We start from the raw sequence: 6361 nt of genomic DNA on the forward strand, positions 1-6361 counted from the left end.
TCTCCAGCTTTGGTCTAACCTATCTGCACAAACAGTGCTGCTCTGAGGGAGTTCTCAAAGCGTTTGCTACAAGACATAAATCCTAAAAATAAACTTTTTGTAAACCAAGTGACCTCTTGCACCCAGGCTTATAAAATACATCAGGAAATCGCCCAGAATCCCTGTAAGTAAGTTATTTCAGTCTTGTGTGAAATGTTTGTTTGGATGTTGGTCTGTTCCCTCCTACTAACAAGTGAAGTAGTATCCACATCAGGAAGTCATTCCATGCTTTTGTACTGGTACGTCATGCCTGTGCTGCATATAGTGAAGCCTGAGCATAAACTGAAACTCCCCTTTCAAATAAAAAAGACAAAAGACAAGAGTGTCTGGGCAGAACGACAGAAGTGTTAACAAACAGGCAATTGGTTAAACAGATCCACAGGCTCTCCTGCTCTAATGAGGTGTTTTTTTTTTATCAGTGGGATAGCATGTCCCAAAGAGTTACAGTGTGCCTGTGTGCAGCAGCACTAGTGAGCCTCACAAGGTGAAGGTGGGTGAGTGCAAAAGAAATCTTAAGAGTGCAATAGAGAAAAGAGGGCAAACCCATGACATAGTTCAAGGAGCACCGCTGCCTGTAAACAAAGCTGGGAGCAGACTACTCTGCACCCGTGGTAGGTGCCCTTCATTGCCTGTGCAGAGCACAGATTTGGAAAGTCGTGCAAAAACGGAAAGAAAAGCAGATCTGATCCATCTTCTTGTTCCAGAGAGGGAGACAGTTGCTAAGACCCACAGCAAGCAATGTCCTCCCTGACCGGTTGTTCTTCTGGCTGACCACCTAAAAAATAACTGGGCTCTGCAAAAGAGGAGAGTCCTGAGCTGGAGGGCTCCAGAGGGGAGCTCTTGGTTCCTGAGCCCTAGCTTGCTGAGATGAGGAAAGAACAGAATGTCCTTGCAAAATAAGATCTGAGAAGAACTAGTTAAACAAACTTAAGATCTTGCAGGTATATGGCAATATATACTCGCTTAGCTTCTGCCTGTAAATCTCGTATGCTTGACAGAACAAAGAGTATACATTTTGTCAAACGGGATACAATGATAGCTGGGGAAAACAACAAAGGAAATGGCAGGGTATAGCGGAAATGCTAAGTCATGGCCTGAAACAGTGATGGAGCACCTGGTGGGAAGGCAGGGCCAACCCAGGGGAGCTCAGGTGCATGCAGTGGACCTGAGTGACAGGAAGGGATGAAGCCAGGATCCACCCTCTCCCAGCCCTTACTCTATGGTTGGCAGTGGAGGTGAGGGTATCTCTCTGGAGATCCCTACTTGCCTGAGGCCTTCTGAAGGAGAGCAGCCTTTTTCCTTAATGTCTGCTGTTGCTGCATTTGGGCTTGTTCTCATTCGCTGTAGCCAAAGACTTTTCCATCCTGCTATTATTGCATTACCTTCCATCCTGTTCTAGCATTCCACAGGAGGTACTTACAGGGGGGAGATGAGTGTGTAATAGGTGAACTGAGAAGAATGTGAACCCTGAGTACCTTAGCAATAGGGAAAGGGGGAAGGGTCCACTAACATTAGGGAACAGGGATAAAAGAGTGTCTCTGTCCCCTGAGACTTTGAGAGACCTCGCAGGGGTATGCCCCAGTGGACCCTCCCTTTATTCAAATAAAGAAAACTAAAAGCTTCTGTGTCTCCTTTTGGGATAAAGATAATTAAACAAGCCTATTTGTGCATGAGTATTCCCCATCTTACACCTTCTCTTCCTGGTTTTACCAGGAAAGAGATCAGATGGCCTGAATGCAGGATACAAGCCTCAGCCCCTGCAGCAACACCTGAGGTCCCCATGCCCAGAAGCATTCCCTCTATGTCTATTTGTTTTACTAAGAGGATGGATTCATTTCTATCATGCTGCACTGACTGTAGCTAGGTTTTCTTCAGGCTGATTTCTCCTGCTCCCTTCCCTCCTCTGACGATTTGTGGGATTGTCTCCAAGATGCTCTCCTGCACCCTGCCAGCAAGGCTGAGACGAGAGGAAAGCAGCAAGGTGAGGGTTTGAACCAGAACTGCTTTTACACTGGTGAGATCCTGGTCCTGGCTTCAGCTCCTGCCCAGCACCACGGGTTTGCTGAGGGTCTGGACGCTGAGCAGAGCAGGAAAAGAGCAGGAGACGGGAAGAGAGGATACAGGTAAGACAGAACTCAAGAAGAGCAGAAGAGAGGAAGAAGAAAGGATGCAGGTAAGAAAGAAGAGCAGCAGACAAAAAGGGCAAGACAGGAAAGGACCGGAGACAGGCAAGGCAGCAAAACAACGGGAAGAGGAGATGAGCAGAAGGGGAGAAGAGCAGAAGAAAAAGGAGAGGGTGAAGGTAAGGAAGACGCGCAGACGAGGAGAAGAGCAGAAAGGGAGAGGAGTGGATACAGGTAAGGCAGAAAGGCAGAAGTGGAGAGGAGCTGAAGAGGAGAAGAGTGAATAGCCGTATGGCAGAAGGACAGAAGACGGGAAGAGAGGACAGCGGTCAGTGAGAAGTGCAGAAGAGAACAAGAGCAGAAGGGAGGAAGAGAGGGCAGAAGAGCAGAGAAGGAAAAGCGCCCTCGAGCAGAAGAGCAGATAGTGGTCGGAAGAGAAAAAGAGGAGAGCATGAGAGGTGCAAAGAGGATACGGCTAAGTCGGAAGAGCAGATGAGAAGAACGGGAGAGGATGCGGGTAAGAAAGAAAAGCAGAAGAGGAGTAGACGTGCACGAGAGAGAGGAGTGAGCATCCAAGGAAAGAAAAAGAGCAGAAGAGCTGAAGAGGAGAGGATAAGAGTAAGGGAGAAGAGCTGAAGGTTGGATGGATGGTGGCTGAGGAGAAGAGCAGGAAAGGGAAGCAGCAAAGAGGGAAGAGCAGCAAAGACAGTGCTGCCTGTTCTGCCCCAAGATACACTGGAAGCCAGGAGCAAACGTCCACGCTATCAGGTTAGAGATGGGACGGGAAGGATGTTTGGGTATGAGAAATGAAACCATGGCAAGCCTGGGGGAAAGGGGCTGAGCCCAACGGTCACAGAAGCCCCGTTGGGGGAGGGGCTCCCCTAACTGCCACTCTCCAGCTGTCATGGCAGGTAAGGCAGCAGGCTCCCCCTGCTCCCGAGCTTCAGCTGGCCCCAGCGCCCCAGATCCCAGCCCAGCGCCCCAGATGCCACCCTCGTGAGCCAGATCTCAGCCCAGCAGCCCAGATCTCAGCCCAGTGCCCCTTCTGGCCTTTCCCCACAGAGAGAATCCCTCGAGGAGCGCTGACGGTGCCTCTGACACCTGACGCCACATTCCTTCAAGCGACTGTGCCGCCACCGGACCCCGCCTGGATGCAGCCCACCATCTGCGGACCGATGCCGGTACCACCCCAACCCCTCCCTGTCCCCATTGCCACCCACCTGGCGCCTCAGGCCTCTGTCTGGCCTGGGGTACCAGGTGTCTGGGGACAGGAAGCGCAGCTCCCAGCTGGGGGGCTGCCCCCAACCGTGGCTCAGCTGCCACCTGGGGGCCTGTCCCCAACTGCAGGGCTGCACTTGCCGCTGCTGCAGCTGCTACCTGGGGGGCTGCACCCAGCGATGGCTCCCCCCACCGCCCCTGCTCCCTGCTGGGGACATCCCCTGCCGGCAGGGACGCTGCTGCCCCAGCAGCCCATGGGGCTGTGGCCTGCGGCCGTGCCCCATGCAGAGCCCTCGCAGCCCGCAGGCACCTGCCTGCTGCAGGCCCCCGGCCGCCCCGGCCGCCCCGGCCGCCCCGGCCCCCCGCCACTTCTCTTGCAGGTACCGGCACTGCAGCAGCAGGTGCTCCCCGTGCCCTGCACCCTGCCCGCCAGCTGGGAGCCGCCGATGGAGCCCTTTCAAGACGCCGTGGTGCTCATGGAGGACCAGGGGCATCCAGCGCCCACCGACGTCTGCCCCCAGCCCGACACGACTCTGCTCACCTGCAGCGCTGCCACGCTGGAATCAGGCGGTGAGTTCAGGGGCCGCAGAGCGGGCGGCTGGCTGTCCGCACCGGCCAGCTGTGGGAAAGCTGGCATTGCCCCACTGGGGATGTTCTGGCTTTTCCAGCACGGACAACAAGCGCAGGCACCCCGCAGGACACCGCAGACATGGACGATCTGCTGGCATGGATCAACGACGGTGAGTCTGGGGGCAGCAGAGCTGGCCAGGCTGGTTGGCACCCAGTGGCTGTGGGAGAGCTGGCCTTGCCCCACTGGGCAATGGATTTTCTTCCTTCTCCAGAAGTCACATCCGAGACCGGCATCCTGGACAACAGCGAAGACTTTGACGATCTGCTGGCGTGGATCAGCAACGGTGAGTCTGGGGGCAGCAGAGCTGGTGGGGGGGTGTCTGCACTGAGCGGGCGTGGGAAAGCTGGCCCTGCCCCACTGGGCATTTTCTGCCTGTTCCAGAAGAGACACCCAGCAGCAAGAGACCGGAGGACGACGTGGAAATGGACATTTTGCTCACCTGGATTGTTGGTGAGTTTCTGGCTTCCAGAGGTGACGGGTGGCTGTCTGCAGCAGGTCAGCAGGTGTGGGAAGGCTGCCATCATCCTGGGGGTCTGGGGGATGCTCTTGCTTTTTCAGAAGCGACGAGTGCTCTGGAGGTCCCCCAGCACAACCAGGACCTGCCTGCATCCCCTGAGCTGCCTGAGCCGACCCCCCTGGCTGCCCCCGCACCTCTGTCGCCCCGCACCGCACATCTGATGGAAGAGGCGCGGCGGAGGCAGCCCCGGGTGCATCTCAGCCGCCTGGTGCTGCCCACCCCCCTGGCTGCCCCCACACCTCCATCGCCCTGCACTGCACGTCTGATGGAGGAGGCACGACGGAGGCAGCCCCAGGTGCTTCTCAGCCGCCTGCCACTGCCACCTGGCTGCATCTCCTGCCGGCTGGCAGACAAGCACCACGGGGACAGCAGCCAGCCGGCCAAGCACCCCGTGCCTCCTCTGATGCAAACTGGACAGCTCATGGAGGAGGCACGGCGGAGGCAGCCCCGGGTGCTTCTCAGCCGCCTGCCACTGCCACCCGGCTGCATCTCCTGCCGGCTGGCAGACAAGCACCACGGGGACAGCAGCCAGCCGGCCAAGTGACAGCACCCACCTGCACCACCACAAGAGGCAAGAGCAGCGGCTACAAGCAGCACACTGGCAGCATCCCCGCCACAACCAGGAAGCCACCGCATGGCCAGCATGTTCTAGGCCACAAACACCGGCGCTAGGCGGAGCTGCCTGTGCCAGCACGGCGGCCAGCAGGAGGACTCGGTGCCCATCACAGCCCAACAGCGGCTCCAGCGGGAGTGTACCAAGAAACCGGCCCACTTGCTGTAGCAGGAGACGTGGCCGTAGCCGACCGATGCGCTTCCCTGTAGCCCTGGGCTCCTCGCCGGCCCCCACGACACCCAGAGAGCAGCGGCAGTGTTCCAGGGGCACCAGCACCGGCCCCAGCCCTACCCCTCCCAAACTGGGCTGTCCGCAAACGGCATCTTGGACTGGGGCACTGCGGGGCTCTGAAGCTGATGGACCGCCAAAGCGTTGCACTGTCAAAGCTCCGGGCTGGGAAATGCTGGGTGGGGGGTGGGAAATGCTGGGTGGGGGGTGGGAGATGGTTGGCTGGGGGCGGAGGGGGTGGGAATTCTTGGGGTGGCCAATATTAGGGTGGGGGATGGCTGGCGGGTGGGAATTTGGGGTGGGGAATTGTTGGGCCGGGGGACTGGTTGGAGGGTGGGAGTTTGGGGTGGGCAATGAAATGGCTGTACTCTGCTACTGTTGGGGTGGGAATCTGGGGGGTGGGAAACCGTTGGGGAGACAAATGTCTGCGGTGGGAGATGGCTGGCATCAAAAATGACTGGACTCTGTAACTGCTGGCCCTGGAGATGTGGGGAGGGGGAGGGAACTTGGTGGGGTGGCAATTCTGGGGGAGAAATTGTACTCTGATAATGTTACACTCTCAAAGTGTTGGAATTTGGAGGAAGGAATTCCTGGGGTGGGAATCTGGGGGGCTGTTGTAATACCAGAAGAATTTTACAGAGCAGCAGCCGTGGATCAAGAGAAGGACTTCACAGAGCAGCAGCTGTGGAGCAGGATCAACAGCACGAGGACCAAGGACACCTCTAGGAAAAGAATGAATGGCTCCCGGCTTTGAAGGGGGGTTTTAGGGCTGTTATTGCGGTAGCTTTCCTCCAATGAGTGTGTGTGATTTTTAAACGCCTTCGTCTGTCTGCTATAAAAGTATGGCTTTTCGGGCAGTCAATGGACGCAGCTCAATTTAACCATGTTGCTGTGTGGCTGTTAGTCCTAGCGCGCTGGCCTTTTGCGTTCAGGTTAGCCAACGATTGTCTCAGAAACTAGAATTATTAGGAATTATCCATGTTCTCGTGCTG

Source organism: Excalfactoria chinensis, unplaced genomic scaffold (genome assembly GCF_039878825.1).
Source record: "Excalfactoria chinensis isolate bCotChi1 unplaced genomic scaffold, bCotChi1.hap2 Scaffold_81, whole genome shotgun sequence".
NCBI classification, from domain to species: Eukaryota; Metazoa; Chordata; class Aves; order Galliformes; family Phasianidae; genus Excalfactoria; species Excalfactoria chinensis.